The following is a 13,601-nucleotide window of genomic DNA, read 5'->3' as shown; positions in this document are numbered from 1 at the left end:
ATATTAGATACCAAAGTGAGAGAAACAGATTGTATATAAAATTGTCAATGAAAAGTGCCAAGAACTGGTTGCACAATTGTAAATCCTCTCAAATGCTTTAAGAGTACAAAAGTCTAGAGAAAGTAGAAAGACAAGGACAACTTGTGAAAAGATTTTGAGGAGAGCTATTGCCCCATTGTAAATCTGCACCTCCCACCTGAAGGTGGGGATACGAACCTGAATATGTGACTCCTGAAGTTGTGGGGATATTTGTGCCACCAGCTTCCTGGTGAGCTGTGCTGGTATAAGGATACGTTAAATTGTAAAGTAATTCACCTCCAATTAATAAAAATAAATGGAAAAAAATTAAATAAATAAATAAAATTAAAACTTCAAATCACACACACAAAAAAGTTACTGATAAAAAATAAAAGGATACATTAAAGAGAATATGGCTGCTACTTTGGAAATTAATGCTGGTCCTCTAGGATGGCTAGTTAAAAGTCCATGAAACCCAGGGGACAGATACAGAGTCCATGGTAGGAATTTATGCCTGGAGATGTTTCTGCCACAGGATGAAAGGCCACAAAAGACAGAGCATGTGTGGGGTAAGCATCAGGTAATCAGAAGTGTAGGGAGGATTGGTGATGCCTTGCTGAAGACCTGCCCCCATAGCATGGGAGTTGACACTAGACTGGGTGGTGCTCTATAGTTCTCTTCTCCCATATTCAGTACCTCCTCCTGAAGGAGGATTATAAATCTCTGCCCTAAAATATTTTGTGTCCCTGCCTGAATGAACTCAATGTGGCCAATGACGGTAACTAGACATACCATGCATCTCTTATGGACAGACCTATGAAGAGACAGCACTTGATCCCTGCGCTCTTTCCTCTGCTGCCTTAATCTTAGAAGATTGTGTTGTGATATGGAGCCTCATTAACTTAAGCTTCTGAATGACTACAATAAATAGGGTCTGTTTGCCCACCTACTCTTGAGGCACATGATGAGTGAGCAGAAACTCAACTTTGTTGTCTTGAGCCAGTGATTGTGGGGGGTTAGCTGTTGACACAGCATCATCATTTCTGCCTTAACTGACACAAGGGACCTAGCATGGGAGCCTCCAAAGAGTTCTGAGAGTAACTCCTGAGAACCAGCTTTAGCATCTCACCAATCCCAGCGAGTGAGCCAAGTACTAGCCAAGTAAGAATTCTCTCCTATTCCTTCATTGCCCCGCCTCTACCCACACCCTTGTAAATCCTGGCTGGAAAGAGGGAGATGATGGACATCTAACGATGTCCATATTTTATTTTATTTTTAAAAATTTCTTTCTTTCTTTGTTTTGGACTGTGCTGGGTCTTCGTGGCTGTGCGTGGATTTTCTCTAGTTGTAGTGAGTGGGGACAACTCTCTCGTCGTGTTGTGTGGCCTTCTTATTATGGTGGCTTCACTTGTTGCAGAGTGCCGGCCCGAGGGCCCTTGGGCTCAATAGTCGGGGTGCACTAGCTTAGCTGCCTCGTGGTATGTGGGATCTTCCCAGATCAAAGACTGAACTCGTGTCCCCTGCATTGACAGGTGGATTCTTAACCACTGGACCACCAGGGAAGTCCCATATTTTAGAGTATCGTCTAGGACTGCATGACCTAATGACTGAATTGAGGTTGTGTTGGCATCTTAGTGTCTTCAGAGGGCTATTTATCGCCTGAACGTGGCCAGAAAAGAAGTGACCTTGGTAGAATGTTGATCTACTAACAAGGCAAAAACTTTTCCTTACCCCACCCTCACCCATTAAAAAGAAAACTAAGGTAAGCAAGTCAAAACAAAATAAAGCCACACAAAACTTTCTTCCATAGAACAAAATTACAGGAGAATAGTAGACTATTTTTAAAAATTAGAACTTAAGCATATCTTATACATTATGCTTGTTTAATGTACCAGCTACATAAATAAATCAAGAGTGCTGATTTTAAAGTTTTAAATTTACTTCAGAACTAAAATGTATTTTTAAATGCAAATGAATGGCTGGCACTTATAGCTTACATTTATATGTAAAAACAAAATTAGGTATGAAAATTTAAACATTCATGTGTGGGTTTGTTTGTTTTTGTTACTGTGTGTATCAAGTAGTAGAAAGAAGCTGAAATATAGAAAGAAATTTGCGGTGCGATGAATTGACTCAGTCAGATTTAAGCACAGCGCTGAGTCTGACCTCCTTTTGCAGTTTTGTCTTTTCCTGATGTGCCTTATGATATTGTGCAAGTCATTTAACTTTCTGTATTGTGGATTCCTTGTTTATAAACTGAAGGTGATAGCTGATTTCTCAGGTCTATGTGAGGAGTATCTAATTAATGCCTGTAAGATTTTGAAAATATAGAGTGCTCTGTAAATATTAAATGGAGCTAGGTGTACACCTTCTCAGTGAAGGTTATAGGATTGCTGAACAATCTTCGTTGCTCCAAAATGGGAATCACCATACTCCAAGAAGAGAATCTCAGAACATTTTTCAAAAATATGGTTTAAAAGCTAAAAACTTGATTTCACAGTCACATAGATGATTTCTCAGATATTGGGTCAATTCAAACTAAAAACATGCTGTGCATATTTGTAGTAATACTGGTATACATTTCAAAGAGCTTACATATTTATTACTTTAATTGAAGCACATAATTGTAGGTTAGGAAGAAATCTTAGCCAACATCTAGTGCAGTTCCTTGCATCTCTTTTCCCGAATTTGTGATCTGAGGTCATGAGAGACTTTATTAGTTATCACACGGCTAATTTATCAGATACTCCCATAAATCAGTTTAAATAAGTAGGGAATTTTATTTATCTTCATTTTCTAAATAATTTATCTGATTTAAAAATATTCTGGAGGTTTTTAGAGATAAGTTTCAGTTTTGGATTAAGACACATAGTGAGGTGAATAGGCTTGAGTGTAGGTTATGGACAGAGTTGGCAGGGGAGACGAGTGTTCTGATTCTTAATTCTGTTATTCTTTCCACTCCACCTGGCTACAGTTAATCCTTCCAGTTAGACTAGGCTCCCAAGTGAAGGTCTAAATTGTGTAACCCACAGTTTAGTTTTCTATCACAGATCTTAGCACTGGTAGAGGTTGATTGGAAAGCAAATGGCTGACTTTGTCTTAGCCCTGGGAGAGGAGGATTCCTCAGCTGTTGAGGAATGCCTTGCAGTTTTCAGCTGTAGAGTGATATTGATTGCAGTGGTTTGATGGGAAGAATACGGGCCGTGGAGGTAGGCACAATTGGATACCCGGAGGTGGCGCTTACAGTTTCAGGCCCTGTTCTCTTGGACACTGTGTCTGACACCTAAAGGGAAGGAGCTGAGAGAAATTGACCTCAACAGCAACAATCATTAGGTCATGATTTCTCTGTGCAGAGGACAGTAAGTCGCGTCCGACTCTTTGGGATGCCATAGACTGTAGCCCATCAGGCTCCACTGTCCACGGGATTTCGCAGGCAAGAATACTGGAGGGGGTTGCCATTGCCTTCTCCAGGGGATCGTCTTGACCCAGGGATTAAACCCTCATCTCCTGCATTGGCAGGCAGATTCTTTATCGCTGTGCCACCAGGGAAGCTGAAGAGGACAGTTGGGTAGAGGCTAAATCTGGTGTATCCAAGTGTGCTTCTTTCTGCTCGTAGGACGTGTTGGAAAGAAAAGTTGGGAGGTCAGAATGGAAAAGAGAGAAGCATTTTTGTGGAGATAGGTGGATTATTCAAATACTGATAGTGACTTGCCTTTATTCCCCACGCTACTGGGTACTAAGAATGGATTGGCAGGCATCAGACAATACACATCACAGATGGATTCCATAGCATCCGGGATGCGGGGAGATTGTGGGGGAAAATAGGGAATGGAAGTTTGTGGAATATGATGGTGGCCGCTCCCCAGCCCCCCACTTACTCCCACTTTGATGCAAAAAGAGAGGTCTTGAAGGACTGTGATCCTAATCATTTACCTAGTGAAAGGAACCCACAGAATTGCAACTTCTCACGGTTAGCCCGGCTGCAGAGCACTGGAAACCTATCATACCTCTAGGGATGTTAATGTGGACGGTGTATTGATGCCAATAATGGTGATGAAAGGACTTTTATTCTCACATACCAGCAGAAATTTAGTATAACCTAACATTGTTTTGAAAAACAGGGAAAAAAAAAAAAAAGAACACCAAAATCCTAGCCATTGTCTTATCTCCCTTATCATATTGTGAGCTTGCCTGAAGATGAACACTGGGGATGTGAAGGTGGTTTGTTTTCTGGCCAGTCTGTAGAAACCCTTCCATTAACAGGCAGCCTTACTCTTTGTTGATGGTACTTTTTTTTTTTTTCCAGTGGAACTTTTTGTTTCTTGAACCATCCATACCTTCCTGTGTGAGGCCTATTGAGATGGGTGGTCTAAATCACAGTTAAGAATAAATGATAAGGGTAAGGAATGAATGTTAAAGGCCAGAACATAGAAAGGGGAACTAGTTTTCCTAAGAATGAACTGCTTAGTGATATAGCACAATGGTCCAACACTGAAGGGAGTAAATAGATATAGGCTCACTAATTTTATTTGTTCAGGACATTTCCAGATTACTGAGTTTTTGTTTTCTCCAAATAAAAGTAGAAAACAAAATAATCTCACTTGTAAGTTTACAAGTTTGCTTCCTTAATATTATACTCTTCAGTTCTGGTCACTTCTTTGACCTATCTGTCTTCCAAAAACATGTTGAAAGCTACATCTCGCCTATTGTTTTCAATATCGTATAAATATTAAATATTATTCTTTTAAGAAATGTAATTTATTCTAATTCTCTTTTTTGTACCATTATAATCTGAATATATCGTGAGCTTTATTAAGTGACCAATTAGTGGTCAGTTACTTTTTAAATAAAATGTAATGGTATTTTTATATCATATAGATATATTTTCCTGTATTTGTATTCATATTTACATATAGAATCATACAACTGTCACTCTAAATATGGATAGCAGTTACTTTATGCATACTTTAAAAAATCTCTTTGTGTGTAGAAGCCATGCTACTAAAACAAACATATTCTCAAGGGTTCTATAACCCATTAAAGCCCTGCACAACCATTAAAACTCAAACTACTGTTGCCTGGAGGCATTAGAAGATTGTTTAAATTAAGCTTGTTTCTTAGTACTTGGAGGGAAAAATAGCACAAATCTAAATCAGATGGGTCATTGTGCATTTTAAAGTAAAGTTTTTTTTTAATGTGAAAATAATTCTAGCAAAATATCCTGAATACTGTTGTGATAAACATCAGACAGGGACCCTCAAAGAATCTGGAGTTCTCCTCTGTGCCCGCCAACCAGAGAACAGGTACCTCACATTTAAAGACTTGTGGATTATACCATGAGATACGGTTTGACTCATCTTTTAGCTGGATCCATGCCATTGCACAGTACTTTTAATTGTCTTTTATCCTGCATGCTTCTCAGTTGCAAATAATTCTGCCATACCTGGATTCAAATACTTCCAGACCTGACCCAATCCAACATCCTCGGAGACTTCCCAGGCTCTAAAATGTCTCTATTCCTGGCTGTCACATTACCCGAGATTTCCATTATTAAATGGAAAGGGGAACTAACTAACATGTTAAATTCATAATCGATATGGGATTATACTACGGTATGGGCATCTCCCACTCATTCCTCCCCTCGCCCCTACACACTCCAATTTCACAAGACCTAAGAAGCAACTCTGCTTCTGGTTTTGCTGCCCTTTACTGCTCCTTGATAATTTCCACCCAAAGTCTAGGACATGTGCAAACTTAAGGGGAAGCAGCTTCCATTAGTCTGTTCCTTTTAGGGAGACCCAGCCTCACAAAGCCACTTAAAATAGGGAGCAATGATTAAAACTGACTGTTGACAAGAGGAAGCAGAGAGCCCAGAGGGAAGTTTTAGATCATCTTAGGGAGGGTGAGTCCAGATTGGCTGCTAGAGAATGAACCCCCAAATTGCTGTGTGGATAGCATGGAGATGCCTAATGCTAGAAAAAGAGCCTTGAGTGGATGGAACAAGGAGAGTGGATGCCGAAGACAATCCAGATGGGATCTGCTTCCTACTCTTTAGCTTTCTTCTAGTAGATGCCAGAGACAGAACAGAACCAGGTGGAGGAAGGAGACAAGGGAATTTCACATATTTATGGGTGTGATAAGACTTGAAGGGTTTAAAGCAGGTGGGAGAGACATGTGAGGGTAGATGGAGGGAGGAGAAGGGTATGTTGCACAAGATGGGGGTCTTCTTAACTTTTTTGAGACAGGTGATGTCAGTGGCGCAGGTGTGGAGGCAAATAAGACACCCAGTTCTGGTGGGCAAGTGTGTATTTTCTTTTTCCACAGCTGGGTTAAATTACTTCCCCTAGGTCATCCAATTAATCACTTGGAGAGCATGGAAGAGAACTGAGCTCTCAAGGCTCTCATTTCACATCTGGAGCAGGCAAACCCGGCTTCTCCTTCCCAAAACACCCTCTTCTTTTAAAAAGACAATCTTTTGCAAATCCATGAAGTTTTGAACTCTTCTACAGAAAATTTTTGATACCCTCTTACTACTTGTGATTTAAAGCTTGAGGTTGTGTTGGTACAAAGAAACACTATGAATTGCTTTCTGCTTTATCTTTCATTGAAAAATTTTAAATATCTATCAAAATTACTTTGATCCCTACCCCTGCCCCAGAGTCGAGCTATTATTCTGAGGAGCTGAAAAAAAAAATGAGTTACAGATCTGAGAAAGCAGTGTGTGTGGAGCTTAACTGCTGCATGACTGATGGTGTGATATATGGCTCTTTTCACTAACAACCACAAAGCAGGTAGAGGCATGGCAGACTAATTTGGTTTATATGTCCAGCTGTAAGGCTAGACACTGCATCATTCTTTTCAGAAACCGGTGACTTTAGGCATGTGGAACTTGTCGTCATGACAACAATAAACCAGCTTTGAGTCTGAGTTTCAGCTCAGAAACTGCCTTGTCTCCATCACTTCCTGCTCATGACCTGACTTTGCTTACTCTCTGGGGCTGGGGGCTGGGGATTTATGAAAGATCTATTGAACAGAGCTTCGGTATATGTTTAATGCTTGAAATGTCTGGCTTGAAAATTTTGCTTGCACAGATGGCTAAAGGCTGCAAGGGGGATAGATCAATCATTATTATAGTTAATGACACAGTTATCAGGGTGTACCTAAAGGTGAGCTGATTTGGAAAATGGGAATAGGCAATGTGAAAAGAGTGACTTGGAAGCATTTCTTTGAATCACATAAGCATCGTTATCACAAATAAAATGTTCTTTTAAACACGGAGGGGAGTTGTACCATGATTCTGAGAGGACCTAGCCAAAGGTACAGTGGAGAGTCATCAAACAAAAATTAGTACACAGAGTTGAGTGTGTGTCTGTATACGTGTGTGTGTGTAGTCTTTTTTTAATCTGAAGAAACAATTAGCAGATGCTCATGGCAAAATCTCCATGTGATCATTTTTGTGTCCCATGTGCTTGATGGATTGAATAGTGACCAGAGTGAGAGACAGCATGGCTAGGTGACAAGAGTCTGACAGCCCTGGGCTCAACAGCCTCCACGTCAAATCAGCTGCAGCATTGGAAAGTTATCGAACTATGTTACTATAACTATAACTATATACCTATAACTGCATATATAGTTATCTAACTGTATCTGGATGTCCAGCTGGAAGGAGAAATGGTAGGGTTTGTACAGTTGATAACAGAGGTAAAATGTGATCGTGGAGGGGAAGCGCTTGGCTTCGTGCCTGGGACACTGTCAACACTCAGGGAGGGGAAGATGTCAGTGTTGGTCTGATGGTGTCATTGTCAGCAGGATTTGCCTAGTAACTGAAACCTGTCTTTCGTGTGATTAAAGTGGTTCAACTGTTCACTGTTACAGAGAGATCATCATGAAGACTGGATGACTTTTTTTTCTTTCTAGAGAGGTGTTTTCTGGCTTCATTATGTTCTCCAAATCATCTTGACTTTAAGGAGGGAGAGAATTAGTGGCTAGAGAAGGCAGGGAGGGCAGGGTGTGAGTTGTCAACATAGAAGATGGCAGGTCTGGAGACTTGTGCCTTTTTCCTGCACAGGTGTTTTTTCCCCCCCATGAGAGGTGAGAAATTCTAGCAACCCTCTTGTTTCTTATTCCTGTAGTCCATTGGTCTACTTCTATATAATTCCCTTTTTTTAAGCCCCCACTTTCCAGGAAGTTGATATCACAGTCAATAGGCAGAGAAATAGACACCGATCAAATCCTAGAGAAAAGCCAAATGCTTCCTTTGTTATCTGTGTACTGTAAATTGAATGATTTGCTTTCCCTAGAGATCAACTTCATGATTTCATGATCATGTGGTTAAACTTCTTAATAAATGAGATACTGCCCAGAGGCCATGTTATTCTCCATGACCTTGTAGACTGTGGATCACTATATAGAAATCTGATAAAGTGCATTCAGTTATTAAGTTATAATTTGAGAAACCCTGAACCACAAACTGATTATGTTTCTTATTATAAGAATTCAATGTGGTTGCAAATAATTGAATTTTTCTTTGCATTGTCCCCCAACTGGCAGTTACAATTTATATCAATGTGAGATTACTTCTGAGACACACAATTAGATCACATTTTTATCTTTCAAAGTTTATGACAGAAATACAGCTTTGTATGTTTCTCATTAGCATGCAAGAGTTAATACACCTCCAGAAAATGAGAAATACATTATTTTTCTCTAACAATATTAATTTTTGTATGTTTTAAATTGATTAAAAAATGCACTGATTAATGTGAAAGAAATTTAAACATTAGCAAATAAGACATTTGGAAGTATAAAATAAAAGTATATAATTACTGTGTTGCAGAAAATATATAATTCAGTGAATAACTTTTCTGGACCTCATAAACATTATTGAAAAATATAATTCCATATCCTTAAAATGGTACTACTATAAAAACAGTATTTTTTCATCTAAAATGGACCTGTGTTGATAGTTTTTCACCATCTTTTAATTAAATTCAGATAAAAATGTACCCAAAGTTTGGAAGATTTTACTGTTCTTTCACAAGATCTCATAATTTCATAAATATTGGTCCTAATGTTTCCAAGCTTTGAAGGGGATTCTGAAAAGCACAGACCATTTTTTTTTTCCACCAAGTTAGAATGTTTAGTCTATGCAAAAGATAAACCTTTTGAAGATTCGCAGTCTATAACATGCCCAGAGGAAACAATTGTCTTTTTAGAACTTTCTTCCTGGAATATTTCTTTCTCTTCAGAATTGTCATGTTTTTGTTATTGCTCACAAATGTTGCTGATAAAAGCACTTCAAGTAAGGGAATTGAAAGGATGGAAAAATAAATCTGTTCTTTAATATGTAACAGAAGGCTGATCCATCAAATATGGATTAGTGTTTATGATGTGCCTAATAGCAGAAAGCTTCAGTTTTCCTGGTGGACTTGCAGGAATATTAATGACAAAAGGCCAGATTCTTCCCCTTTGAATTCCCTGTGGACCTCTCCCTCTCTCAGCAGCAGGGCAGAAGTGGAATCCAGGAGTACAAATACAAACTTAGTCAAAGCAAGCCTCTACTCCACGTGGAATATATATTCCATGTGTATATATATATATATCCCATGTTTTTTACTAATAAGTACAATAAGTCAATTAATCCAACTTACTGAATTCAGCAACCAATTTTCCTAACTTGGGATGGAACTAAAAATACATTATCTAGTTTGCAACAAACTTTCTGCAAAAGTAAGAATGCTAATTGCAAAGATTCATCATCATTCATTGCCATGAGTTAATATATAATAGCTGGCTGATTTATTTGTAGTTTATAATGCATAAATAATGAGTCTTTGGTAAAAGGTGAATGAACATTAAATGATATCAGATGATAATCTAAAACTTTCACATGATCCTGTTGGTTTTGTTGTTTGTCTAGTGTTCAACCCCATTCAACAGAGTGTTTTTCTCTTTCCTTTCCTTCTCACTGACCTTATCTTTTACATATTCTGATTATTCTTGAACCAGTAGCTTAAGGAGAGATGCAAAAGTGATGAGAGTTTGATTTAGCTTCAGCTTTTATTATCGGATACCCACAAGGAAATAAAGCTTTGATCTACTTCCTTGGAAAGTTAATCCCAGTGATTATGTGGAGATGTGTGCAGTGGTAGCCACAGGGATATACATCTTTAATCTCTTGGTGTTGAATACTTAATCCAGCTTGGATTCTTGGCAAGGAGATTTAAAGAAAGAACAAAATAATTACACTCTTCATGGGCTTTGTTTTCTGGAATGAATATTTGGTAGCTCTGCTTGTTCTTTTATAGTTTAATAGGCTTGCTTAGGAAAATAGGTTTACTTAGAGTGATGTAAAAATTGATGCTTTTCATAGTCCTCAATAGGTAAATTCAAAGTCCATCTATTCACAATAGGGCAGCTCGTGTGGGGTTTTTATTATTCCAGCTTGTTTATCTGGGTGTAGTGAAGGCTGAATAGAAAGTACTCTACTTCCAGGGGAATACTTTAAAAATTATTCTAGAACTAGATAACTCTTATTAAAAAGTCTTCATCTTTTCTAATAAATAAAAACAATGTGCTGGTGTAGGCCATAAGCTGGCCACTAAATTTAAATATAATGCATCTTCTTTGGAAAATGCCTTTAAGCCAAACACATTTTTCTAAAATTGCTACTCCACTTTAGTGAGAAAATATAAGTTGGGCTAAAATATGTTCTAGCCAGTTTGACTAGTTAATTCATTTGTTAACATAAAATATATTATCTTTCAATTTATATCATACATTATAATTTATAAATTATATGTCAAAAAGGAAAATGGAAAATAATGAAAAATCTCATCAACCTTACATATGTATTTAGCATTCATGATGTTTGGTATAATAGACACGCAATTCTTTTTTCCAAGTAACATTATTTATGAAGTTTTTTCCCCCTATTTCTTACTGTGCACAAGTATGATCTTATACTTGTATAAAATGCCATTAAGTATATTAGCATAATTTACTAAACTACTCCTCCAGTTTTCTTTCTCTATTATGATAATACTGGCAGTTTTTTTGTATTGAAACCTGAGATGTTGGCAAAAAGAAATAACAGTATTTTGTTACTTATCCTAAATCCTCATTCTTGGTTGAAAGAGGTTGTAAATAGACCTGTTACAAATTAATTCTGATATCAGAACAAGAATAAGTGAAATTTTGTACCTTACTCATTTCCAATCTAATGATTCATAGTTTTAAACACATTGATATGTAAAACAAATATTTAAATAATGAGAGTTTCCCTTAGAAGTAAATTTTGGCTATGGGTACATTATATTAGCAGTTTTGATAGTAATTCAAATTCAGTCCTGTGTTAATTCATTACAAACAGAGGTGGCCTCTCTCCTTCCTCCCTTCCTTAAGTAGCATAGCTCTTGTTTCTTCTGTGATTGAGACCCCTGAATTTTATGACCATTTTAATTATCTAGTAAAAGTACATATTCCAAATGAGGTAAAATTTCATCTTCAGAATTTGTCTTGGAAATGTACAGAATAGCAACTGGGCAATCGCTGAATAAAAGTTCCTGTGTCATTGGAGGAAGACATAATCAATTTTACATTGTATCAAATGTATTTTTTAGGAATCGCTGAAATACTCCCTAGAATGCATGCCATAGTTTAAATGGATCCAAACAAAGTCCTCATATAATTCCCAAAGGTATTTAGCATGGGCACATAGGTTGAAGAATTCTCATAGACTCCTCCAGGGGAAGAATTTAATCAGGTGTCTACGTTATACAAATTTTGTTTTGTGTTTGATTTGAACTGATGGAATGTTCTGGCGCGGCAGACAAAGGATAAATTATGTTTGCAGTCAGTCCTAAGTATTTGCTTTCTTGTATGCCTTCACCTCCTGTGCTAGACCTACTCTGCTCAGTGGCAGTTCATAAAGGTGAGTGACCTTGCTCCTCTATTTATTATTCAGGAATTTCCCCCCAAAGCTAGAGAGAATAAAATCCTCATGCAGAATCTTTCACTTGGCATAAAACCTTCTCTTCTGCTTCCTTTTTGAAATTCATCTTAAAACTGTGGGTGACATCTGACTGAGGCAGAACTGTTCCCTCCTTCTCCTGATGGCATGCCCCTGGCTAAGGGCACACGACCCGTGGGAAATGTGCGTGGCAGCGCATAGGAGAGGGGGCTGGTGGGAGTGGCGTCTGCGCGTGTGAAGAGAAGCAAGTTGCCAGCTAAAGGAAGATGGACCTCTTTCCTAGACTCTGTGTTTCCTTAGCACAAAAGGAAAATCAGGTTAACGTCAGTCCTTGACACTATACCTTCTAGTGTCACAATTTATTGTGATTATTTGAGTGTTTTTCTCCTTGTCATTTAGATACTGCAAAATCTTTAGTGTCTTCAGATTTCCAGGTCAGCTCTGTAAGAATGTATGTCAATGTCACTCAATACGGGGACCAAGGATTTGTGTGAATCCTAGAAGTGTTTGCTACTGACTTGGGATGAGGTAAGGAGTTGGGGCCAGGATGTAAATCGACTAAGTCGCTAAGCACACCATTTAATTCACCTGATTTTTTTTTTTTTTTTTTAATGTAACAGGACTTTCTTGACCATTCATGGAATGCTGGTAATAAACAGTTCAAAGACAGGCAACTTTGAGTAGCAGTTATATAGATCTTTCTTTCAAACTTTGTATTAATGTGAAATATGTGGAAACACATATGTACTTGATGTAAAAAGTAAGTATTTATTGATAAAAAAATTGGATAGCAGTTTGAGGTTGGGGACTAGGAACAGAGAACTTGGGTCTTTATTTAGACACTGTCACTTAACTGTTGTGTGATATGAAGTGAATTATTTAATCACTGTGAGTTTCAATTTTTCTCATTTGCAAATGACCTGGAGTTGTTCTGGATTAAATATTTAATGAAATGTAAGAAATAGAAAGGAACGGAGTACAGTGATGCAACACATTCTCATATCTAGACCTTGGCTATTAACCTATGAAGGTGGATGCCAAATGCGTTAGTTTTAAAATGTAAGTTGGACAGGTGCTAAAAAGCTTTAGTTTTAAAATTTAAGTTAGATACCCCTACAGCTCTCATATTTTGCATACTTCCCACCTCTACACACACAACTTTAGTGTTTGAAAAAGTTTCCTTCTCTGGCCATAAGTGTGTTTTCATTGCTTATAATAGTGTTCTGGAGTTCAACCTGTCAGTTGAAAAATATCCTTCTGCCCAAAACCTCATTTATTTTCATGTCACCATTATGAGGAACCATGACAACATCCATTTTCTCTTTTGTATAAAGTCACAATTCCTAGCAGCTTGACTCTGTGGGACAGTGAACGTTGTCAACATTTTATGTACAGATCCTTATGGTAAATACTTGCTCCTTATTTCTCATTGTAAAAACATTATGAATAGGTATTGCAGATGTTTTAGTGATAGTACAGACTCTTTTCCATGAGAAGAGCAAAAGCAAATGCAAAGCATGAAAAAAAATAAGAAAAGATATTTTTCTGGAAATGGAAATGCCATTAATGGAGAATTTGATGGGGGGGGGGTGTGGAATCTTGCAATATTATC

Source organism: Muntiacus reevesi, chromosome 4 (assembly GCF_963930625.1).
Source record: "Muntiacus reevesi chromosome 4, mMunRee1.1, whole genome shotgun sequence".
In the NCBI taxonomy this organism is placed as follows: domain Eukaryota; kingdom Metazoa; phylum Chordata; class Mammalia; order Artiodactyla; family Cervidae; genus Muntiacus; species Muntiacus reevesi.
The sequence above is the reverse complement of the archived record's forward strand: the minus strand, read 5'-3'. Positions refer to the sequence as shown.